The following is a 14,390-nucleotide window of genomic DNA, read 5'->3' as shown; positions in this document are numbered from 1 at the left end:
AGAAGATTACGGTCATTGTATCGTCACCCAGGTTTAGCAAATACTCACGCTTTGGCTCCCTTGCTTCAGGGTGTTGTTTTTTTTTGTTTTTATTTCTTTAAATAAAACGAGCCCTATTACAAAAGCTTCCAATGATAGTAAGGCCTCTGCCTGCAGATTCCAGTCTTCCCTCCACCCTTTACCCCCTCCACCCATCACCCTTCTCAGGACTGATGGTTACTTTGAAATCAGCTTATTCTTCTAAGACCAGTCTTTATGCATTCATTACTTACCTAGAGTGTGTGAGAACAATATTAATGCATTCATATATTTTAAACAGTTTGCATAAAGGGTATCCTGAACGTATTAGTTTGCAACTTTTTCCCCTCAGCCTCTTGGTTTCCAGATATCTCCAAGTGGATTCACCTAGATTTCTGCTGTGTAGCTGTGTTTTTCATAGTGTGGGTCACAGGGCCCATTATTGATTCAGAAAGTCAGTGAACTGGGTTCCAACCAGCATTTATCTCTAGGTTTACAGTTAAGGGAAGAATGGTTCATAGAAAACTTCTTTTCATTTTTAAAAATGTTTTATTTTTTAAAATGAGGTGACACATAAAACTTAGTGCTATAACTTTTTTTGGCTATGCTGCTGCTTTGTTGCTGCTTGAGGGCTCTCTCTAGTTGTGGCTAGCGGGCGCTGCTCTCTAGCTGTGGTGCTTGGGTGGTGGTGGCTTCTTTTGTTGCAGAGCACCAGATTCTAGGGCATGTGGGCTCAGTAGTTGTGGGATGAGGGCTTAGTTGCCTTACGGCATGTGGAATCTTCCCAGACCAGGCATCGAACCTGTGTCCCCTGCATGGGCAGGCGGACTCTTAACCATTGGATCATTAAGGAAATCCTTGTAACCATTTTAAGGTCCACTACTGTTCAGTGGCATTAAGCACATTCACATTGTTGTGCAACCATTACCACCATCCATTTCCAGGAATTTGTCATCTTGTAAAACAGAAACTCTTTCCCCATTAAGCAACTAACTCTCCATTCTCCACTTCCCTCAGCTCCTGGCAATCACCATTCTAATTTCTGTCTCTGTGAATGTGACTACTCTTGGGACCTCATGTAAGTGGAATCATACAGTATTTGTCCTTTTGTGACTGGCTTATTTCACTGAGCATAATGTCCTCAAGGGTCAGAATTTACTTCCTTTTTAAGGCTGAGTGATATTTCATTGCAGATATTCACCACAGTTTGTTTTTCTGTTCACCCACTGATAGACATTTGGGCTGCGTCTACCTTTTGGCTATTGTGAATAATGCTCTTGTGGACATGGGTATAATTGCAGTTATTATTAATGAAAAATACAGAATAAAATTAAAGTGTCAAGTTGTATCACATGTACTAATGGTAAGTATTGTTTGGTGAAACATTTATTTCTGTCACATATGCATGTATGTGTATATACTGGTGATGCAGTTGTCATTAATGGTAACAAACCTTCCCCAAACAACTATTTTGTTGTGCTTATTGTGTAGATCAGGAATTTGGGCAGGGCACAGTGGCGATGGTTGTCTCCGTTCCATGCTGTCTGCAGGCCCCAGTGGGAATAATTGAAAGTTGAGTGACTTAACACCTGGCAGCTGGCATCATCAGAAAGCATCTTTATTCATCCATGACTTACGATGGATTCTGGCTGGATATTCAGCTGAGGTGTTGGCGGGGACAGCCGCCCAGTGGTCTCGCTTTTGGTGACACAGTCACCAACATTGTCTAGGTTCAAGGGTAGGGGTCGGAGACCTTGTCACTCACAGGAGTCTCAGGGCCACATTGTCACAGTTGCATACAAAGGATTGTATGTAGAACATGTAGGATAGGACATATTTTTTTAAAATATTTATTTGTTGTATTCGGCTGCATCTGGCCTTAGTTGTGCCGTGTGGGATATTCACTGTGTCATTCAGCGTCGTTCATTTCGGCACTCCAACTCAGTAGTTGTGATGCTCAGCCTGAGTTGGTTCATGGCATATGGCATCTTACTGCCCTGGACAGGGATCAAACCCACAATCCCTGAATTGCAAGGCGGGTTCTTAACCACTGGGCTACTAGGGAAGTCCCAGGGCGTATTATTGAGGCCTCTTTGGAAACTACAGTCTGCTACCTCTGGTTCATAATATAAAATGTATTTCTTACTGTGTTTAGTGGTTTTTAAAAAAAGGTTGGGGAAAAAAAAGTCTGCTCAGGAACTTCCCCGGTGGTCCAGTGATTAGGACTCTATGCTTTCACTGCAGGGTGCACAAGTTCAATACCTGGTCAGGGAACTAAGAACACATGCCACACGGAGAAAATAATTTAAAAAATGAAATAAAGTATCTGCTCGATATTGTCCATAGTATGAATAAACTATAATTATTCTGTCATGCTGTTTTGATGGACATTTGTTTCCAATTTTTCTTGACTGCAGAAATGGTGCTTCAGTGAACTGCCCTTACTGTATCCCCATGTGCCCGCTCAGGGAACTAACTTTGAGGTGCTCAACAAGTCTGTCCCCAAGGTTTGCTGAGGGACACGTAACCAGCGTGGTTGAAGTCCAGTGAATGAAGTGGATTGAAGGAGGAGGTGAAGTGAATAGTGTTAGGTAGTGCCCAGCCATGCTGGAACTATAAGCCAGGGCCAGAGTTTCTGGTTTTATTCCAAGGACAATGGGGAGCCATGGGAGGTCTCTGAGCGGAGCAGTAATGAATATGACTTATGATTCTCCTCTGGCTTCTGAAGAGAAAAAACATTGATGGAGCAAAATTTAGAGAAGCAGGAAGACCCATTAGGAGGTAGAAGGGGCATTAGGAGATAGAAGTACCCATTAGGGGTACGAGGGTGGTCTCTGACCTGCACTGGCCTCAGGGCATTTGCATTACTTTTCCTGCTGCCAAGCTTAGAACTGTCTCCCAGGATCTACAGCTGGTGGGCTCTTTTTTTTTCTTCTGTTTTTTGGCTGTGCCTTGCGGCATGCAGGATCTTAGTTCCCTGAGGATTGAACCTGAGTCCCCTGCAGGGGAAGTGTGGTGTCTTAACCACCGGACCACCAGGGAAGCCCCATGGTGTGTGTGTGTTAGTTGCTCAGTCATATCTGACTCTTTGAGACCCCATGGACTGTAGCCCGCCAGCCTCCTTTCTCCATGAAATTCCCCATGCAAGAATACTGGAGTGGGTTGCCATTTCCTTCTCCAGGGAATCTTCCCAACCCAGGGATCAAACTTGGGTCTCCTGTATTGCAGGCAAATACTTTACTGTCCGAGCTACTAGGGAAGCCCCCATGGTAGGCTATTCCTTGTCATTCAGGTTTGACTTAGCGGACACCTCCCTGGCTTCTTGGAACTTTGTTCTTGCTAAGTCACTTGTTGTGTCCAGCTCTGTGACCCCATGGGCTGCCTGCCAGGCTCCTGTGTCCATGGAATTTCCCAGGCAAGAATACTGGAGTGGGTAGCCATTTCCTCCTCCAGGAGATCTTCCCAACCCAGGGATGGAACACATGTCTCCTGCATTGGCAGGTGGGTTCTTTACCACTAGCGCCGCCTGGGAAGCCCTTGGAACTTTGAAGACATACAAAATGAAGTCGGTCCCTGACCTCAAACATCTCAGTCTTGTGGGTGAGACATACAAATAATTACAGTGAAGATGAAGCAGGAAGAAAGTGCCTGGAATGGGGCTGATAGGCAGACAGGTGCGAATTTCTGAGCTAATGTGCTACCAGACCAGGAAATTTGGGGACCATGGGGTTCCCAGGTGGTGCTAGTGGTAAAGAATCTGCCTGCCAATGCAGGAGATGCAAGAGACACGAGAGTTGATCCCTAGTTTGGAAAGATCACCTGGAAGAGGAAATGGCAACCTACTCCAGTATTCTTGCCTGGAAAATTCCAAGGACAGAGGAGCCTGACAGGCTACAGTCCATGGGGTTGCAAAGAGTCAGACACAACTGAGCACATGCATGCATGCTGAGTTGTAAGCTGGGACTCCAATGTAGTAATTGATTTTCAGCACAGTCTGGACAAGTGTCTCTAACATGCAGCCAGGAACTTGAACCACTGCAAGTTTGCTCACTGATAAGGAGTAAACTTGCAGATAGAGTAAGTGCAAAAAGCCAGGTGCAGAAGAACCACTTTTGAGAATGTTCTTTGCAAGATGGTTTGTGACGGTTAAAAAAATGGATAATGGAGAAAAAATTGGGGAGTATGTATGTGCAGTGAAATACTCTTAAGCAGTAAAAATGAAGGAACATGAAGGGGAGGACAGATGAAAGTTAAAAGGATACATTAAGATATCATATATATTGTTTTATACAAAACAATTTTATGTATCTTTTCTGAGTGGACAGGTACATAGTAAAACTGTGAATACCAGTCCTGGGGATTAAAATTGGCAAATTCAAGGTTTAAGGACAGTATAAAGCCAGTTTCTCTTATATTTGTAACTTTTTATTTCTTAATTGGGTTAATTGTTCAGTCACTAAGTCACGTCCGACTCTTTGTGACCCCATGAACTGCAGTATGCCAGGTTTCCCTGTCCTTCACTGTCTCCTGGAGTTTGCTCAAATTCATGTTCATTGAGTTGGTGATGCCATCCAACCATCTTATCCTCTGTCTCCTCCTTCTCCTCCTGCCTTCAACCTTTCCCAACATCAGGCTCTTTTCCAGTAAGTGAGTTCTTCGAAATAGGTGGCCAAAGTATTGGAGCTTCAGCTTCAGTCCTTCCAATGAATATTCAGGGTTGATTTCCTTTAGGACTGACTAGCTTGATTTCCTTTCTGTCTAGGGGACTCTCAAGAGTCTTCCCCAGCACCACAATTTGAAAGCATCAATTCTTTGGTGCTCAGCCTTCTTTACGGTCCAACTCACATCCATCCGTGGCTACTGGAAAAGCCATAGCTCTGACTACACGGATCTTTGTCAGCAAGGTGGTGTCTCTGCTTTTTAATATGCTGTCTAGGTTTGTCATGACTTTTCTTCCAAGAAGCAAGTGGCTTTTAATTTCGTGGCTGTAGTCACCACATGCAGTGCTTTTGAAGCCCAAGAAAATAAAAACTATCATTGTTTCCACTTTCCCCTCATCTATTTGCCATGAAGTGATGGGACTGAATGCCATGATCTTAGTTTTTTGAAAGTTGAGTTTTTTTTTTTTGAATGTTGAGTTTTAAGCCAGCTTTTTCACTCTCGTCTTTCACCTTCATCAAGAGGCTCTTTAGTTCCTCTTCAGTTTCTGCCACTAGGGTGGTATCATCTGCATATTTGAGATTATTGATACTTCTCCCAACAATCTTGATTCCAGGTTGTGAGTCATCCAGCCCGGCATTTTGCATTTTGCATGATGTACTATGCATATAAGTTAAATAAGCAGGGTGACAATATACAGCCTTGACATAGTCCTTTCCTGATTTTGAGCTGGTCAGTTGTTCCATGTAAGGTTCTAACTTGCTTCTTGACCTGCATACAGATTTCTCAGGAGACAGGTAAGGTGGTCTAGTATTCCCATCTCTTTAAGAATTTTCTAGTTTTGTTGTGATACACACAGTCAAAGGTTAGCATAGTGAATGAGGCAGAAATAGATTTTTTAAAAAATTCCCTAGCTTTTTCTATGATCCAATGAATGAGTACAGGGTAATGAGTACAGTGGTGTTATATTTTTATCTCTTTCTCTCCCCTCCTCCCATATATAATGTATTTACTTGGCTGTGCTGGGTCTTAGCTGCGGCACATGGGATCTTCGATCTTCCTTGAGACATGAGGGATCTTTCAGTAGTGGTGGCTGGGACTTGGTTCCCCGACCAGGGATCGAACTCAGCCTCCCTGTATTGGGAACTAGGAGTCTTAGCCACTGGACCACCAGTTATTGTTGTTGTTTAGTTGATAAATCATGTCTGACTCTTTGTGACCCCATGGACTGTAGCCCGGCAAGGCACCTCTGTCCATGGGATTTCCTAGGCAAGAGTACTGGAGTGGGTGGCCATTTCCTTCTCCAGGGGATTTTCCCAGCCTGAACTGGAGTCTCCTGCATTGGCAGGTAGGTTGTTTACCACGGAGCCACTAGGGAAACCCCTGGACTACCAGGGGCATCCCTATATATTCTACTTTTACATTACCTATATCGTATACATATTACCATATATTTACCTATATCTATCTTTATCTATACTTGTTTGAATGCCCAAAATATCAATACTTCACTTAAAAAACAAGGGGCAGGACTTCCTGGCTGTCCAGTGGTTAAGACTCTGAGCTTCCACTGCAGGGACACGGGGTCAGTCCCTGGTTGGGGAACAGAGATTACTCATGGGGCACTGTGCAGCCAGGAAAAAAAGAAAAAAGCAAAACAAAAACACAAGGGGAAGAACAAAGGTATTCATTGCTTTCATATATGTAGTTCTCTCTGTCTTTGCATTTTTTTGCATTGAATTTTTAAACTCTAAAATGAAGCTCCCCCCCCCCCCAATCTCATCATGCCCCTCCCCAACAGGAAAATCCTGCTGCTCTTTTCATTGTGCAGATACCTGTAAATTAACCTCCTTCCCCCAAAGGTCAGCACCTTGTGAACTTTTCTTAACTTCATTTTTTTTTTTAAATGCTCTCTTTCCATGTTGAAACTTTGAAGAGTGTCGCAGCCCTGTGCAGCTGGGTGGGATTATGGGATTATGCCTGGCGAATCTGGAGAATAGGAAAGAATCCACCTGCACTGCAGGAGACTGGAGAGACAAGAGAGACAAGATTTATCCCTAGGTCGGGAAGATCCCCTGGAGGAGGGCATCCCCTGGAGGAGGGCAACTCACTCCAGTATCCTTGCCTGGAGAAACCCATGGACAGAAGAGCTTGGCAGGTTGCAAAGAGGAGTCTATGGGGTTGCAAAGTGTCAGACATGACCGAGCGACTGAAAACAGCACTGCGTGACTGGAGGCAGGGGAGAGAGTGCGGAGAGATGGGTGTGGGGGAGGGGGTGGGGCGTGTGGGGAGGTGGTGGGAGCAGACAGGGCGAGGCCTGGAGGGCTGCAGGGAGAATTTTTTGCTGTTCCTATGTGAGATGGGATCTCTGAACGGGCAGGAGCAGAGGAAGGGCGTGCCCGGCCTCAGGTGCTCACAGGCGCTCTCTGGGGGCTGTACGGGGAACAGATTTGGGGGAGGAAAGGGGCGGGAGCTGGGGTCCCAGGGCGAAGGGACTGCTCAAGTTCAGGAGGGAGATGATGGAGACCATGTCCAGGTGCGGGACCGAGGAGGCAGTGGGAAGTGGGCGAATTCTGGACAGATTCTGGAGTGGATGAGACCTGCCGTCATACCAAATGGGGGAAAGGGTGGAGTCAGAGAGAGGGGTTAAAGATGCTCCTCCCAAGTTTGGAGGCTTAGTATCTGGCAGGACGGAGCTGCCATCGGCTCAGTCTAGAGGACAGCGGAAGGGAAGATCGCAGAGGGGGGCGGACTCAGGGGATCGGATGTAGAAGGGTGAGAGGGAGGTACCCGTGCACCCTCACGTGGGGAGCTAGGAGGCCGGTGTCCAGGGCACGGACGCCTTACAATGCCGAGAATTGCCGCCAGAGGGCGAGCGCACCCCATCACACTCGCTGCTCAGAGGGCGGCTGGGAGGACCGGCTCGGCCGCGTCTCATGGCCCCCTGGCTGCAGCTCCTCACCTGGGTGCGGGACGGGGGCCTCTCAGATGCCAGGGCCAGGCGACCCCGAGGTCCCAAAGACTAACACGACGCGGCCGATCATTTATCTGCCTCGAGCACTCCAACCACCATTCCCCACTGTGCTGCTCCCACCTAGGGTCTCTGCAAAAATGCCACCTCCGCAGAGGGGCCTTCCCTGACCACCCTGAGGGCAGAAGCCCCACCTCCACAGGGAGACCTTCCCTGACCACCCTGGGGGCCCAGACCCCTCTAAGGCACATCCCGTTTTAGTCTCTTCCTAACAGTTAAGGGTCTTCCCTTGTGGCTCAGCTGGTAAAATCTGCCTGCAATGTGGGAGACCTGGGTTCAATCCCTGGGTTGGGAAGATCCCCTGGAGAAGGGAATAGTTACCCACTCCAGTATTTTGGCCTGGAGAATTCCATGTTACAGTCCATGGGGATGCAAAGAGTCATTCATGACTGAGCAACTTTCACTTTTCAACAGTTAAGACTCTGAAATCATCTTATCTATCCTATGTTGCCTGTTTTCTGCAGTTCAATTTAAAGTCAGTGCCAGGAACTTCCCTGGTGGTCCAGTGATTAAGTTTCTAGCTCCCGGTGCAGAGGGCCTGAGTTTGATACCTTGTCAGGGAACTAGATCCCACATGCTGCAACCAAGAGTTCACATGCTGCAACTAGAATCTGGTGCAACCAAATAAATAAATGTTAAAAAAAAAAAAAAAGCCTGTGCCAGTGAAGACTCATTTTCTGTGTTGTCCATTTGTAACCCCAGGGCTCAGAATCATTCCTGGCCTCTAATTTGTGCTAGAGGAAAAAAAAAAAAACCCCAAACCAACAATGTGTTCATCATAGCTTACTCATGGTGCTACTGTGTACCAACCTCTGCTTGAAGCTCCTTACATAAATTATCTCCAGCCTTTAGAACAAGCCAGCTAAGTAGAGACTGGCTTTCTTTTGTCTTGTTTTTTGGCCACACCACCCAGCTTGCAGGATCTTCGTTCCCCAACCAGGGATTGAATCCCAGCCACGGTAGTGAGAACACAAGAGTCCTAAGCGCTCTGGACCTCCAGGGAATTTCCCCCAGGTAGGGACTGTTGTTATTCCCACATTACAGAAGAGGAAACTGAGGCCCAGAGAGATGCAGGGACTTGAGACTGCACAGTCAGGAAGTTGCAGTGTCAAGAGTGAAGTCCGAGTTCTTCCTTGGTGGCTCAGTGGTAAAGAATCTGCCTGCCAATGCAGGAGACACGGGTTCGATCCCTCATCCTGGAAGATCCCACATGTCTCGGAGCATCGAAGCCCGTGTGCCACCACTACGGAGCCCGTGTTCCAGAGCCCACGCTCCGAAACAAGAGAAGCCTCCACAATGAGAAGCCTGTGCACCGTAACTAGAGTCACCCCTGCTCCCCACGGCTCGAGAAAAGCCTGCACAGCAACAAAGACCCAGCACAGCCAAAAATAAATCAATTTTTTAAAAAAGTTAAAAAAAAATTAAAAAGCTTTAAAAAAACCCAACAGAGTGACACTCCCAAGATAGTGTTCCATGGTCTAGCTCAGCACAGGTAGGAGATAGCAAACCACTTTACTGGTCGTTTGTCTGCTTAGATTCAGTACATTGTCTTTTTTTTTTTTTAATTAAAAAATATTTTTTTTAACACCAAAAACATTTTGTCTTGGGGTACAGCCAATTAACACTGTGTTTGCTACAGTGTTTGATAGACTATCACTGACTAGAAAACATGGATGTCACATCTCTAGAAAGAAAACCTGTAGTAGTTCAATTCCCAATATGTACCTTAGTTTTTTGTTTGCTTTTAGTTTTCAAGGAAAACTAAGAATCTCGACCAACTTTTCACTCAGCTGTTCTAGTTTTAAAGGATGAGCTACAGGCGGTGTGTTTTTCTTTATCAACATAGTGCTTATTAAATACTTCTGTACCATGAGTAAAATTTGAGGTGTTTTGCAAAAAAAAATGTGCAGCCTGAGAAGCCCAACTGCAAAGTCTGAGTTTGCTAAAGGATGAGTGGGGCCCCAGTGGTAAAAGAGCCCCTTAGGGAGTTCAGCATTGTGTTTTGAACCCCTGTTTCTACACCGACCCTTCTTGGTCTCCACAGTCTACACACTCACAGCCCAGTCCCCAAATGCCCTGCCAGGCTAGGGGGAGGGGTGAGGAGCCAGCAGGTAGGGGGTTCACTCTTCTCCCCGTTGTAGGTTTGCAGAGGTGCCTCCCAGGCTGCCCAGGTGGGGGGCAAATCATTCCAAGTGGCTCTGGAAGGAGTCCCATGGTGGTCTGGTGCTTAGGACTTGGTGCTTTCAGCCTGAGTTTGATCCCTGCAGATCAAACTCAGGTTTGACCACAGATCCTTGCACAGATCCTGCAAGCCTGGAAAAAGGGCCAAAAAAAAGAAAAAAGTGATCTGGAGACCCCAGATTCCAGTTACCAGACAGCAGGGATGGCTGCCTAAGGCCCTGAACCTGGTCCCAGACTGACCAACAGACAGACAGAACCATGATCCTCAGCCAGCTCAGCGGGGCCTGGCTGCCCGTAGGTTTGGGGAAGCCCGGACCCTGAGATCTTCCAGTTCAGCCCAGGGCTGCTGCCAGTCAGACCCAGTCTCTGGGTCAAGGGGCCCCAGCCTTCCCAGTGCCACCCTTTGCCCTTGGCAGCCAGAAGACCTTCTTGGACTGCACCAAACTGGGTAACTAGGGACAGGCAGGCTGTAGCATGGGCAGGATGCGGCTGCCACTGTGTCTCCGCCGCTGGATCCACGGGACGTGGCCTCAGAGCTAAGCAACGCTTGGCCCCTCACTCAGGTAAGTGTACAGGTAGGAGGAGGAGAAGGCTGGGTCTCAGTGCTGATGGAGCACAGACTGTGGCACCAGACAGATTGGGCTCAACCTTGCCTGCTTCAGCTGAATGTTTCTAATCTTTAGTTTTCTCTCCCACCCGGGCCAAAGCGATTGCCACCATCTTGGCCCCAGCTTTTGCTTATGGCCACCCTGTCCCCTGAGTCTGTTTTTCCATCTCATGGCCAGAGGCCATGAAGGATTTTTTAGTTGTGGCATGTGGGGTCTAGTTCCCTGACCAGGGATCGATCCCAGGCACCCCTGCATTGGCAGCATGGAGTCTTAGCTACGGAACCATCAGGGAAGTCCTGCCTTAATCACTTCTGCAGCCCCATCCCTGCTCTAGCACAGCAGAGCCCGGCACACAGTGTTTGCTGAATAAATGAATAGGTAATAGTAGTACTTGCCTTCTCAGGGCTGTTGGGCAGCCTGAATGAGAGGCGTACAGAGAGCACCATCAGCTGCATTCAGCTGGTGCTCCATAAAGGTTCTGATAATTCCTACCAAGTGTCGTTTATGGCCCAAGCTTTGAAGCTTCAGCTCAGCTTCTGCCTTAGCTGCTGATATCTGTGTGACCCGGAGCAAGCGGCTTTCCTTTGTGCCTCGATTCCCACCTTTGCAAAAGACAGTTAATAATAATTGAGAATTGAGACTTCCTTGGTGGTCCAGTGGCTAGGACTCTGCACTCCCAGTGCAGAGGGCCCGGGTTTGATCCCTGCTCAGGGAACTAGATCCCACATACCACAACTAAGAGTTTGTGGGCTGCAACTAAAAGAAGATCCTACATGCCGCAATGAAGACCTGGCCCAGCCAAATAAATAAATATCTTAAAAAAGATAGTTGAGGACTTCCCTGCTGGCCCAGTGGTTAAGACTCTGAGCTCCCAATGCAGGGGGCCCAGGTTCGATCCCTGGTCAGGGAACTAGATCCCACATGCTGCAACTAAGACCTGGTGCAGCCAAATAAATGAATAAATATTTAAAAAAAAAAAAAAAGATAGTTGAGAACTCATGCAAACTGTCTGGGACCATGCCTGGTGGTGCTTTAGTCGTTAAGTTGTGCCCAACTCTGGCAACCCTATGGACCGTAGCCTGCCAGGCTTCTGTCCAGGCAATGGGACTTTCCAGGCAAGAATACTGGAGTGGGTTGCCATTTCCTTCTCTAGTTTGGGGGGACCATGCCTACCAGCCTGTCAGTTCCCAAGACCCCTTGGCTTGCTATCCATTCAGCAAATCTTCACTAAATCCAGGCAACTCAGTGGTGATCCCCCAGCTCTGGACCAGCCACCTCCATCGTCCCATGTGGCACCCAGTGGAGGGGACCCTCGGCCTGGGATCCAGCTGTGTACCCTCTCCCAGAGCTGCAGCTCTCCCAGGGGCACACAAGGATGCTCCAAGGGCTAGCAGCAGCTGTGTAGACTCAGGCAAGCAAGGGACTTCTTTGAGCCTTAATGTCCTCATCTGTAAATGGGGATAATAATGCTTCCAGCCTTGCAGCATGGTGGGAAGGAGTGAGTTCCTCGAAGGTGAGTAGCGTGGACTGGGCAAAGTGTTAGGGTTTGGTGTTCGATTTTGTTACGATGCACCGCCTGGGGCTATAGATGTAAACAAGAGGGAGAGAGTCCCTGTCTTCAGGGAGTAGATATTCTGGGAGAGAGAGGAACATTAGCAACCCCCCTAAAAAGATATAACAGTAAATCTTATAAGCCCCTGAAGAAAGAGATGAGAGTGCTAAGAGAGAGACCAACAGGAGGGTGAAATTTGTCTTGGACATGCTTCTGAGGGAGGAAGGATGAGTTGGAATGAGCTCTGGGAAGGATGGATGGAAGCGAGATTCAGGTGGAGGGCACAGTAGAGGCAATGGTTTGGAGGCAGGCATAAGTTTGGTGCGGGGTTGCCAGGTGGTGCTAGTGGTAAAGAATCCGCCTGCCAAGACGTAAGAGAATGGGGTTTGACCCCTGGTTGGGAAGATCCCCTGGAGGAGGGCATGGCAAACCCATTCCAGTATTCTTGCATGGATCACAAATAATTGGACATGACTGAAGTGACATAGCATGCACACATGCACAAGTTTGGTACACTGAGAGAACAGCCAGGAACAGAACTACCATATGATCCAGCAATCCCACTCACGGGCCTATACCCAAACCAAACTGTAATTCAAAAGGATACGTGCACTCCTATGCCCATAGCAGCACAATTCACAATAGCCAAGACATGGAAACAGCCTAAATGTCCATCAACAGATAAACAGATAAAGAAGATGTGGTACCTCTATACAATGGAGTACTACTCAGCCGTAAAAAAGGAATGAAATAACGGAATTGGCAGCAACATGGATGCAACTAGACATTATCATTCTAAGTGAATGAAGTCAGAAAGAGAAAGTGTGGAATCTAAAATATAGTACAAATGAACCTATCTACAAGCCAGAAACAGAGTCAAGACACAGAGAACCAAATAGTGGCTGCCAATGGGGAAAGGGGTCCGGGAAGGGCAGAGTGGGAGTTTGGGATTACCAGATGCAAACTATTACATTTAGAATGGACAGACAACAAGGTCCTACTGTATAGCACAGGGAACTATATCCAATCTCCTGGGATAAACCATAATAGAAAAGAATATAAAAAAGAATGTGTATGTATGTATAACTGAGTCACTTTACCCTACAACAGAAATTAGCACAACACGGTCAATCAACTCTACTTCGATTAGGGGCTTCCCAGGTGGCACCAGTGCTTAAGAACCTGCCTGCAATGCAGAAGACATAGAGACATGGGTTTGATCTCTGGGTCAGGAAGATCTCCTGGAGGACTGCATGGCAACCCACTCCAGTATTCTTGCCTGGAGAATCCCATGAACAGAGGAGCCTTGCAGGCTACAGTCTGTGGGGTTGCAAACAGTCATGTCTATGACTGAAGTGACTGAGCACACACATACACATACTTCAATTAAAAGAAGAGAAAAGAGGGGATTCCCTGGTGGTCCAGTGGCTGAGACTCTGTGCTCCCAATGCAGGGGGTCCAGGTTTGATCCCTGGTCAGGGACTAGATCCTGTTAACACATGCCATAACTGAGATCCATATGCCACAACTAAGATCTGGTGCAGCCAAATAAATATTAAAAAAAAAAAAAAAAAGAACAGTGAGGAGGCCAGGGTGGCTGGGGCAGAGACAGCAGGGAAGGGTTGCAGAGATATAGAGGTGGGCAGAGGGGATGGTGGGGTGCAAAGTTTAAGCAGAGAAGGACCATGTTCTGGAAGCAAGTTCTGGATCCACTTAGTTGGAAGGGCTCACAGGAAGAACTAGCATTTATTGATTACTATGTACCAGGCAGTGAGCTAAGGGTTTTCTGTTTAATCCACCCCCGCTACCCAGGGATCCTGGAATACCACCCTTCCCACTATCCCTCACCCCAGAGACGGTAGCAGCTTCCTACAAGTGGCAGTCCCTAGGCCACTTCATCGTCTCCTGCTTCTGAAAAACAGCCCTGGTCTGCAATAATTCTCTGTTTTGAAAGGCCTAGAGCAGTTTTTGTTTTTTTTTTTTTCCTGGTAGAACGTTGATGATTTTGCAGGTGAGGAACCTGAGGCCCAGAGAGGTTGAGTAAGTTGCCCCAACTCACACAGCCAGCAGATGGCAGAGTCAGTATTGAACCCAGGCATCCATGTTTCTCAAAGTAGGATGGAGTCCCTGGCTCCAGACTCCACTGCTCTCTCTCTCTTTTAAAATTTTATTTACTGATTTATTATTTAACTTGGCTGTACTGGGTCTTCACTGCTATGCAAGGGCTTTCTCTAGCGGCAGTGGGTGAAGGCTCTTCTCTAGTTGGGGTGTCTGACTTCTCGTTGCAATGACTTCTTTTGTTGCAGAGCAGAGACTCCTCTAGGGTGCGGGGTTTTAGTAG

Source organism: Cervus elaphus, chromosome 9 (assembly GCF_910594005.1).
Source record: "Cervus elaphus chromosome 9, mCerEla1.1, whole genome shotgun sequence".
Lineage (NCBI taxonomy): Eukaryota > Metazoa > Chordata > Mammalia > Artiodactyla > Cervidae > Cervus > Cervus elaphus.
Note: the sequence above shows the minus strand (reverse complement) of the source record.